Source organism: Sus scrofa, chromosome 4, assembly GCF_000003025.6.
Source record: "Sus scrofa isolate TJ Tabasco breed Duroc chromosome 4, Sscrofa11.1, whole genome shotgun sequence".
In the NCBI taxonomy this organism is placed as follows: Eukaryota; Metazoa; Chordata; class Mammalia; order Artiodactyla; family Suidae; genus Sus; species Sus scrofa.
The window spans coordinates 42,387,707-42,400,016 of NC_010446.5; positions in this window are offsets into that span (position 1 = coordinate 42,387,707).

Consider the following 12,310-nt stretch of genomic DNA (forward strand, 5'->3'; position numbering starts at 1 on the left):
GGAACTCCACAAGTAGCTCTTGTTTTTTATTTTAACCGCTGAATACTACTCATGGAATGAACATACTACAATTCATTTTTTTCTCCTATTGATGAATATTAAATTTGTTTCCAATTTTTTTTGCTCTATAAATAGTGCTCCTAAATTTATTCTTGTGCATGTGAGCAAGACTTTGTCTAGAAGTGGAATTGCTCAATTATAAACTATTCCATCCTTAAGAGAAAATTACTCTCCAAAGTGGTTTTTGTCACTCTCTTTGGGTGTGAAATGGTATTTTATTGAAATTGTATTTACAAGCAGAACTGAGTATATTGTCATGTTTTTATTGACTCATTGAACTTTTTCTTCTGAGAATTGTCAACTTTAAACATTGGACTTTCTGCTTTTCTAATTTTTTTGTATGAATTCTTTACATAGTCTAAACACTAATCTTTTGCTGCCTGCATAGCAGGTATCTTCTTTGAAGTAGTTTGTATTGTCATTTTGTTACTAGTGTGTTTTAAAGTACAGAGGTTTTTTTTTTAATTATTTTTATTTTTTTCCATTATAGTTGGTTTACAGTGTTCTGTCAATTTTCTACTGTACAGCAAAGTGACCTAGTCACACATACATATAAACATTCTTTTTCTCACATTATCCTCCATCATAAGTGACTAGATATAGTTTCCAGTGCTATACAGCAGGATCTCATCGCTTATCCATTCCAAATGCAATAGTTTGCATCAATTAACCCCAGATTCCCAGTCCATCCCACCCCCTCCCCCCCCACAGCCCCCGGCGACCACAAGTCTGTTCTTCAAGAGGTTTTTAAAATCAGTCTTTCTAGGAGTTCTCTTGTGGTGCAGTGGGTTAGGGATCTGGAATTGTTACTGAAGTGGCCTGGTTCACTGCCATGGTGCAGGTTTGATCCCTGACCTGGGAACTTCCACATGCTATGGGTGTAGCCAAAAAAAAAATTCAGTCTTTATGGTTTTACTTCCTGTGTATTTATTTATAGTTGCTCTACAATGTTGTGTTAGTTTCAGGTGTACAGCAAAGTGAATCAGTTATGTGTATATCCATTCTTTTTCAGCTTATTTTCCCATATAGGTTATTATAGAATATTGAGTAGATTTCCCTGTGTTATACAGTGGGTCCTTGTTGGTTATCTATTTTATGTATAGTAGTGCGTATATGTTAATCTCAAACTCCAATTTATCCTTTCTCCCCATACTTCTTTTGTTTTGGTTAAAAAATGCTTCCTTCCCTAAAGTCATAAGTCCATTTTCTTGTATTTTAGTTTAAAAACTTTAATATTTTTCACATTTAAGTATTTAATCTACCTGAAATTTATTTTTGTATATGTTGCTTAATAGGCATCTAATTTTACTTTTTTCCCCCTTATTTATCACTACTTATTCCAACACTATTTACTGGCTGGTTGATACTTTCCCTATGATTTTTGAGTTGTCTTGGAAAACATCAAGTTTAAAAAAATTTTTATTGTATTTGATTTACAATGTTCTGTCAATTTCTGCTCTACAGCAAAGTGACCCCATTTACACACACACACACACACACACATTCACCACACACACACATTCTTTTTTTTTTTTTACATTATCCTCCATCATGTTCTGTCATAAGTGATTAGGTATAGTTCCCTGTGCTATATAGCAGGATCTCATTACTTTTCCACTCAAAATGCAATACTTTGTATCTATTAACCCGAGACTCCCAGTCCAGCAACCACAAGTCTATTCTCCATGCCCATGAGTTTGTTTCTTTTCTGTAGATAGGTTCATTGGTGCCCATATATTAGATTCCAGATATAAGTGATATCTTTCTCTTTCTGACTTACCTCACTTAGTAAAAGAATTTCTAGTTGCATCCATGTTGCTACAAATGGCATTATTTTGTTCTTTTATTATGGCTGAGTAGTATTCCATTGTACCACATCTTAATCCATTCATCAGTTGATGGACATTTAAGTTGTTTCCATATCTTGGCTATTGTGAATAGCACTGCAATGAATGTTCAGGTGCATGTATCTTTTTCAGTGGAAGTTTTGTCTGGATATATGCCGAGGTGTGAGATTGCTGGATCGTATAGTAGTTCTATATTTAGTTTTCTGAGGTACCTCCATACTGTTTTCTATGGTGGTTGTACCAATTTACATTCCCAGCAACAGTGTAGGAGGGTTCCCTTTTCTCCACACCCTCTTCAGCATTTGTTATTTGTAGACTTACTAATGATGGCCATTCTGACTAGTATCAAGTGGTACCTCATTGTGATTTTGATTTGCATTTCTCTAATAGTGATGTTGAGCATTTTTTTCATGTACCTATTGGCCATCCATATGTCTTCTTGGGAGAAATGTCTATTCAGGTCTTCTGCCCATTTTTCATTTGGGTTGTTTGATTTTTTTGCTGTTGAGGAGATTAGGCTCTTGTTGGTTGCATCATTTGAAACTATTTTCTTCCATTCCGTAGGTTTTTTTTTTTTTTTTTATTTCCTTTGCTGTGCAAAAGCTTGTCAGTTTGATTAGGTCCCACTGGTTTATTTTTGTTTTTATTTATATTGCTTTGGGAGACTGACCTAAGAAAACATTTGTATGGTTGACATCAGAGAATGTTTTGCTTATGTTCTCTTCTAGGAGTTTGATGGTGTCTTATCTTATGTTTAAGTCTTTAAGCCATTTTGAGTTTATTTTTGTGCATGGTGTGAAGGTGTGTTCTAGTTTCATTGATTTACATGCAGCTGTCCAGTTTTCCCAGCACCACTTGCTGAAGAGACTATTTTTCCATTTTATGTTCTTGCCTTTGTTGAAGATTAATTGGCCATAGACATCTATGAAAATATCAAGTTTTTGTATTTATGATTCTGTTTCTGGGCTCTCTGCGATTTCTCATGGATATGCTCGCCTGTCCCTGCACCAGTCCTAAGCTGTATTAATCACTATAGCTTAATACCCAAATGTGTTCTTCAAAATGCTTTGGCTATTTTTGGCTGTTTGCTTTTCCTATTAATTTCAGAATTAGCTTATCAAGATGCACAAAGAGGAGTTCTCTTGTGGTGCAGGGCTTTAAGGAGCTGGTGTCACTGCAGAAGCTCGGATTGCTGCAGTGGTGCAGGTTTGACCCCTGGTCCAGAAACTTCCATATGCCACAGGTGTGGAAAAAAAAAGATGCACAAGAACACTCTTGGAATTTTGATTGGATTTGCACTGACTCTTCAGATTCATTTTTGGGAGACGTGCTCTCTTGAAGATATGAGGGGTTCTCATCTATGAATATCACATCCTCTTCCATTTAATCCCTCCTCCCCTTCTCTGCCTCATCCCATTGCCCCATCCTCAAGCCACCACTGATCTCCCTTCTATCACGGAAAACTCATTTGTACTTTCTAGAGTTTTATACAGATGAAAGGATGAAAGTATTTACTCTTTTGGGTCTGTATTCTTTCACTCAGCATAGTTATCGTAAGATTTATCCTTGTTGCACATACCAGTCATCCACTCCTTTTAAAAACTGAATAGTTCATTGCGTATATAGGCCCACAATTTGTTTATCCATTCACCTGTTGACACAATTTGGATTGTCTCCAGTTTTTGACTTTTGCAAAGAAAACTGCTCTGAACATTCATATAAAAGTCTTTGTGTGGACATATACTTTTTTTTTAGGGCCGCACCCATGGCATGGGAAGTTCCCAGGGTAGGGGTCAAATGGGAGCTGCAGCTGCCAGCCTATGCCACAGCCACAGCCACACCAGATCCAAGCCCATCTGCGACCTACACCAAAGCTCATGACACCAGATCCTTAATCTACTGAGCGAAACCAGGGATCAAACCCATGCCCTTGTGAGTACTAGTTGGGTTCACTACCGCTGAGCCATGGTGGGAACTCCTGGACATATACTTTGATTCCTCTTTAGCAAATATCTAGGAGTGGAATAGTTGTATCCTATGGTAAGTATTTGCTTCAAAATATTTCGTCTTAGTGTTCCTGTTGTGGTTCAGCAGAAATGAATCTGACTAGGATCCATGAGGACCCAGGTTCAATCCCTGGCCCTGCTCAGTGGGTTAAGGATCTGGCGTTGCTGTGAGCTGTGGTGTAAGTTGCAGACACAGCTTGTGTTCTGAGTTGCTGTGATGTAGGCTGGTGGCTACAGCTCTGTTTTGACCCGTAACCTGGGAACCTCCATATGCCATGGGTGCAGCCCTAAAAAGACACACAAAAAAATTTGTCTTATTGTTCTAAACAAGAGGGTCGGTTGAATTACCTAAGTTACTGTTACAAGAAGTATAAGTTCCCTCTATTTTTTCCTTGTACTTTTGTGGTTTCTTTTCTTCTTTTTTTTTCTATTGAAATGTCTGATCCATTGGAATTTATTTACTATAAGGAGTGAGGTATCCAATTAATTAATTTTTTTCCAGATAGTCAAAGTCTCAAGACATGCATTTGACAGCAATATAAATAAATTGATACTGGAATTATACTATTTATTTATTTATTTATTTATTTTTTGGGGGCTATCTCCAAGGCATTTGGAAGTTCCCAGGCAGGGATCGAACCACACCACAGCAGCAAACCTGAGCCACAGCAGTGTCAACGTAGGATACTTAACGCACTGCACCACCAGAGGACTCCTGGAAATATGCTCTTAAAACTCATCACAATACTGGGCTAAAGACCTGGAAATCTTGTTAACCAGAATAAATGGAAACAGAGGCTTGTGGGATGCTTGGAAAGTCAACAAGCAAGTGAACCATTCCCAAATTAAACATTAATTATTGTTATTTAAGGTTCATTTTTTGCCGTACTTAATAGAACAGAAAACAAAAGATAGTTTAACCTCAAATTTTATCTCAGACAATAACTTCATGTAGTCTGTCTTTTTCTTTCTCAATCACAATTATGTAATTTAAGAAAACAAAGTTGTTATTTTGAATTTTAATCGTATTAGTTAAATGTGAAATGAGAATAAAAAGTGAAATATTCTTTCAAGTAGACCAGTGTGAAAAAATGTAAAACACAGAGATTCTGCAGTTCTCTCCTATGAGTCATAGTCTAGAAATGAACATTTCTCCTTATTTTGATTTCCTGATGATTTCTTAAGATAAAGCATCTATGAAGGGCTCATTTTTACATTTCTCCATTGGAAAAAGAAGCCACTACTGTTAGTTTTTTTAGATGTCTGTTGATTCCCAGAATATAGGTAGTGACTTTGATTACCATGTTAATAATGATAATTCTCAAATATTATTACTTTTTTATTTAAAAAAATTTTTTTTGTCTTTTGTCTTTTTAGGGCTGCACCCGTGGCATGTGGAGGTTCCCAGGCTAGGGGTCTAAATGGACCTGTTCTGCCAGATCCAAGCTGTGCCTGTAACCTACACCTACAGCTCACAGCAACGCCAGATCCCATATCCCACTGAGCAAGGCCAGGGATACTCATAGTTCCTAGTCGGATTCATTTCCGCTGCTCCAAGACAGAAACTCCCAAATATATTACTTTAGATTGAGACCTTATTATAATTATTATAGAGAAAGGATTATAACTCTTGCTCAATGACTGTGGTTTGTACCTGGGATTTGAAATACTGAACATTTTGACAGAAAATAAGCTTAATATAATGCATGATTTGTGCAAAATATAAATGTGCTTTGAAGAAGATTAAATGAACTCACTGTTTTAAAAACTGCAAACAGTTATAAACCTTTTTCTGTGTGACTTCCCTAAGCTTTGAGCTATTGTTATCCAAAAGTATTTTGATGTATCTATTTCAGATAGTGTTTATTTACTCATTTATTTGACAGATGTTTATTGATACTCCAAATGAGGTTTAGATACTATTCTAGATGTTGAGGATACAGTGTGGAAGAAAGATGGACAAAGTCCCTGATCTTATGAACTTTATGTTCTAATAGGACAAACAGACAATAAATATACCAGAACACAGTATGATATTGTAGGTTACAATAGATATATGAAGAAAATCATGAGGTTGTGTGAGGATTAAATGAAATTAAATAGTATTTCAAATGTTTTGCACAGTACTTGGTGCATAATAAGAACTTAGTAGGTTGCAGCTATTATTAGTATTTTGTAATTATAAACCCTCAAAAAATGTATTATTTATTTCTGTCTTTTTAGGGCTGCTCCTGTGGTATATGGAAATTCCCAGGCTAGGGGTTGAGTTGGAGCCACAGCTGCCGGCCTGCCCCACAGCCACATCAATGCCAGATCCAAGCCACATCTGCAACCGACACCATAGCTCACAGCAACACTGGATCCTTACCCACTGAGTTGAGGCCGGGGTTCGAAACTGCGTTTTCATGGATACTAGTCACATTCATTTCTGCTGAGCCACAATGGGAACTCCAATTTGTAATTCTGATGGAGAAATAAAATCAACAGATATAGATCCATAGGGCATTTATATACAGAACAGTATAGAGGTTGAGAATGTAGGCTCTGGAGTCAGATAAACATATTTAATCCTAGTTCTGTAATTTATTTGCTCTGTGACCTTAAGCCAGTTACTTAACTTTTCTGGGCCTCAGATTCCTCATTTGTAAAAAGGATAATATTTGTTCCCTAAAAGATATGTTTTAGTAATACAATGCCCACTGCATGGAAAATATTTGATAACAAGTATTTAAACTACAGAAATTCTCAAACATAAGCACAAGGAGACCTGCATAAGAATGTCTATTACTTTGTTTGCAATAGAGAAAAACTGGAAACAACTCAATTTTTAAAACAAGTTGTGTTGCTCATAAAATGGAATGGACAGCAATTAAAATAAATGAACTAGATCTATGGACTAAATATTAGTAAACCTCAAAACATAATATTGACTAAGAAAAAGCAAATCTGGGGGGTTCCTGCTGTGGTTCAGTGGAAACAAATCTGACTAGCATCCATGAGGATGCAGGTTCGATCCCTGGCCTCACTCAGTGGGTTCAGGATTCGGTGTTGCCGTGACCTGTGGTGTAGGTCACAGATGTGGCTCAGATCTGGTGTTGCTGTGGCTGTGGTATAGGCCGGCAGCTGTAGCTCTGATTCGACCTGTAGCCTGGGAACCTCAATATGTTGCAGGTGTGGCCCTAAAAAGACAAAAATAAAGCAAATTTTAGAATGTTATATATACTGATAACACTCATGTTAAAATACCCCCACATAAAATAATACCATATATTGTTTATGAACACATATGTTTTTTGTTTTTGGGGGGTGGGGGTTGGGCCATGTCATGAAAATGGCTTGATGTGGGATCTCAGTTCCCAGACCAAGGATTGAACCCGGGCCACGGTTGTGAGAGTACCGACTCCTAACTACTAGACCACCAGGGAATTTCCTGAACATATATGTTCTGATTATCTTTGTTCATAACAAACCACCCTAAAACTTGGTAACTTAAATCAATGAATGCTTTATTTGGCTACAATTCTGCAGTCTGGGCTCCACAACCTGCCTTCCTGCTGGGTCAGCCATTTGGTGGCTGGCAGGTCTGCTGGCGATGTAGTGAGCAGGATCTTGGAACAGCTGGAGAGGAACATCAGGAGCTTGGAACAGCCGGGCTTTCTCTTTCTGTGTCACTTTGAGGCTTCTTGTTCTCCATGTAGCCACTGCGCCTGGTATCTAGATGCAGTCTCTCACATAGGCCGGATTTCTTATGTGGTGGGTTAGGGCTCCCAAAAGTGCAAAAGTGAAGCAGTTGGACAGTTGGGCATTCAAACTTAAACACGAGACTGGCCCAGAGTCATTTTTACCACTTACAGGCCAGCTCAGACTCAAGGGAGGAGGTCTTCTGCGTGGTATAACTTCTGGAAGGCGTTTTTCATTAGCAGCAACCAATGTAACAGAACCATTGTGTGTGTGTGTGTGTGTGTGTGTAAAATGAACATAAACAACATGGTCAGGTTACACACAAATTCATGATTTTAGTTGCCAATGGCTAGGGAGGGAACGTAATGGGACTGGGGAAAAAGAGCATTTCATTCTTTTTTTTGTCTTTTCTAGGGCCGAACCCGCAGCATATGGAGGTTCCCAGGCTAAGGGTCAAATCGGAGCTGTAGCTGCTGGCCTACGCCACAGCCACAGCAACGCGGGATCTGAGCCGCGTCTGCAACCTACACCACAGCTCACGGCAACGCCAGCTCCTTAACCCACTGAGCAAGGCTAGGGATCAAACCCGCAACCTCATGGTTCCTAGTCAGATTCGTTGACCCCTGAGCCACAACAGGAACTCCGAAAAAGAGTATTTCTGATAACATCTGTAACATTATTTTCTCCAAAAACTTGATCTGATATAAATATAAGTATTATACAATTTTCCTTTATCCTTTTCTTTTTTAAATGAAAAAAGTTCAATAAACAATAACTATTATTAACATGTAGGGATGTTTAGGGTAATAACCCAATAATCTGGAATGTGGCACATATCCTGTGATTAACCAAGAAACAAGCAGCCTCAAGGTCAAAGTTCTAAATAGCTGATTGTAGCTTTATAAATACATTGTATGATATTGAATGTTGAGCTTGGTGGTGTGGTGAGAGCAAATATGCTCATTATTAAACTCAAGCAAGAATTCCCTGCATCATTGGAGAAGAGCGGGAAGTAGCATAAATTGACTGACACTGCTGCAAATATGGGAAGAAAGGGGAGATCAGTTGTGGGCTGCAAACATCAGCAAATGCTCTAGGAGCATGTGTGACGTGACTTAGACCTTGATGATGGGCTAGACTAGATGGACAGGTGGATCAGATGGCTCAGGATTCAAGGTGTCGGAGGGGAAGGGAAATTTTCCGGAAGAGTGAACTCCAAGTCTAAGAGCTTGGGTGGGGGAAACCTAGAGGCCCTTAAAAAGAGCTTGGGGCATTCCCTTTGTGGCTCAATGGGTTAAGAACCTGGCTAGTATCCATGAGGATGTGGGTTTGATCCCTGGCCTCACTCAGTGGGTTAAGGATCTGGTGTTGCCCTGAGCTGTGGTGTAGGCTGGCAGCTGTAGCTACGATTTGACCGGCAGCCTGGGAATTTCCATATGCCACAGGTGTAGCCCTAAAAATAAATAAATTAGTAAATAAATAAAGAGCCTTAACAAAGTGTTGAAGAGTCATAAAAGCATTTTAATAGTAACCCCATATTTGAAATTTCCTTTAAATGAAAAACCTTGATTTATATTGAAAAATTACTTAAAATTATGTCTCTGTTACTAGTTCACTTTGAATTCCAGCTGGTTGAGTTTTTGGCTCTAAGTCCACGAAGAAGAGAAAGCAACTCCTCTACATTGGCACTGAACCCTTGTGTCACAAGTCTGAGAATGACTTAGTCAGTGATGACTTGTCCAAACAAGACCAGGACTGACTCATTAGTGGCCTTGTTATTAACAATGGTTATTCAGCTAGCAGAAAGGAAATACTTCCCAGATGATGAGCATGCTCAGAAACAAGGTTTAATGGGTCTTGGGTAGCCTTGAGTGTGGGGCTGTGAACTGCACATGGAAGTAGAGGTGTCTACCACATTCTAGGCACTTGCAGGCAATCGACACTGAACCTAAATTTGTGCCTGGATGGCTAGACAGGTGAGTGAGAAGCTTCAATAATGAAGTGAAGGAGAATTTTAAAATATAAAATATTTACCAAAAACATTCCTCTTAGGAGATCTCATGTAACTGCTCTGTTTAGGCAAATTCAATCAGTGACCTACAACTCAACACAAGCCTAGGGCATCCTTGGGCCCCTGGTTATGACTTAACACCTTTTTAAGGAGTGGACAAGCCATTTGCAGCAACATAGATGGACCTAGAGAATATTGTGTTTAGTGAAATAAGTGAGACAGAAAAAGACAGTGTGATATTTACATGCGGAATCTAAAAAATAATACAGATGAATTTATATGCAAAACAGAAACAGACTCACAGACAGAAAACAAACTAGTGGTTACCAGAGGTGAAAGGAAGAGGGTGGGGACAAAATTGGAATATGGGATTAAGAGATACAAATTACTATGTATAAAATAGATAAGCAGCAAGAACAAATATATAGGAAAGGAGTTCCTGTCATGTCTCAGCCATTAACAAACCCGACTAGCATCCATGAGGATGAGGGTTCAATTTCAGGTTAAGGATCCGGTGTTGCCCTGGGCTGTGGTGTAGGTCGCAGATGTGGCCTGGATCCTGCATTGCTGTGGCTTTGGTGTGGGCTGGCGGCTACAGCTCTGATTGGACCCCTGGCCTCGGAACCTCTGTGTGCCATGGGTGCAGCCCTAGAAAGACAAAAAAAAAAAAAAAAAAAAAAAAAGAGAGAGAATAAATATATATATAGCACAGTAATTCTGTACTATACTTATAGTATAGCCCAGGGAATTATAGTCATTATCTGCAATAATTTTTAAACTTTTAATGGAATAAAATCTGTGAAAATACTGAATCACTGTGCTGTATACCTAAAACTAATGTAATATGTCAACTATACTTAAATTTAAAAAATTTTTTTATTAAAGTATAGTTGACTTACAATGTTTCTTCAAGTTCTGTTGTATAACAAAGTGACCCAATCACACACAGTTCCTTGTGCTGTACAGTATGGCCCATTGTGCATCCATTCCAAATATAACAGTTGCATCCAAAAAACCCCCCAAATTCCCATCCATCCCACTCACTCCCTCTTCTCTCATGGGAACCCCAAGTCTGCTCTGCTTGGCCATGATCTGTTTCTGTTTTTGTTTTAGATAGGATCATCTATTCCATATTTTAGATCCCACAAATAAATTATATAGTAATTGTCTTTTTCTTTCTGGATTACTTCACTTAGTATGAAGTAAGTACTAGTACTAGTTTCATCCATGTTGCTGCAAATGGCATCAGTTTGTCTTTTTATGGCTGAGTAATATTCCACTGTATATATGTACCACATCTTAATTCATTCATCTGTTGATGGACATTTGGGTTGTTTCCATGTCTTGGCTATTGTGAATAGTGCATAATGAACATAGGGGTGCTTGTATCTTTTTCAATGAAAGTTTTGTCCAGATATATGCCCAGGAGTGAGATTGCTGGATCATATGGTAGTTCTATATTTAGTTTTCTGAGGTACCTCCATACTGTTTTCCACAGTGGTTGTACCAATTTACATTCCCACCAACAGTGTAAGAGGGGTACCTTTTTCTCCACACCCTCTTCAGCATTTGCTATTTGTAGACTTACTAATGATGGCTGTTCTGACTGGTGTGAGGTGGCACCTCATTGTAGTTTTCATTTGCATTCTTTTATTCTTTTACATGTAGCTGTCCAGTTTTCCCAGCACCATTTATTGAAGAGACTGTCTTTCTTCCACTGTATGTACTTGCCTCATTTGTTATAGATTAGTTGACCATGGTGCTTAGGTTTATTTCTGGGCTTTCTATCCTGTTCCATTGATCTATATTTCTGTTTTTGTGCCGGTACCATATTGTTTTGATGACCATAAATTTTTAGTGTTGTCTAAAGTCAGAAAGCTTGATTCTCCCATTTTCATTTTTCTTTTTCAATATTGCTTTGGCTAGTCAGGGTCTCTTGCATTTCTGTATAAATTTTAAAATATTCTGTTCTAGTTCTACGAAGAATGTCCTTTTTAATTTGTTAGAGATTGCATTGAATCTGTAGATTTCCTGGGGCAGTATAGTCATTTTGACAATATTGATTATTCCAATCCAAGAGCATCGTATATCTTTCCAAATGTTTGTGTTGTCTTTGATTTCTTTCATCACATCTTATAGTTTTCAGAGTATAGGTCTTTTGTCTCTTTAGGTAATATACTTTATTTTTTTAAAAACTGGACAAGCAAAGGGCAGCAGAACAGATAATTACAAACAAACTCTAGGAGCCAAGAGTCAATGACCATGCACAGGTCAGCGTCCAGGAGGAGCCAGCAGGCAAAGAGAGCAGAGCCTTTTGTTACCCTGGGAGAAAGCTGGTCTCTGTAGACTCAGGTTGGACTTAGTGTTTGTGTATAGTTCTACATTGGCTGACAAAACTCATGTTTTCACAAGTTTTCATCTACTTTGGCTAATATTGGGGTGCTAGTCATAGAAATGTTAGCAGACATGAGATGATGAAGTTATTTTCTGGAGATTTAAACAATTTTAATCCTCTAGTCCCTTCCCTTCCACTTCTATCCTCTCCATAAGTGTAATAAAGTTAACAGACCTGCTAAAACTGTGTATGTAGCTTTTATGTGAGTAATTCTGATTACAGACCCAAAGTAATGAAGTTGAAATGTCATGGTAAGTTTTGGATTTAAGAATAATGGGAAACTTATGACAATAAATACACAATTTAAGTC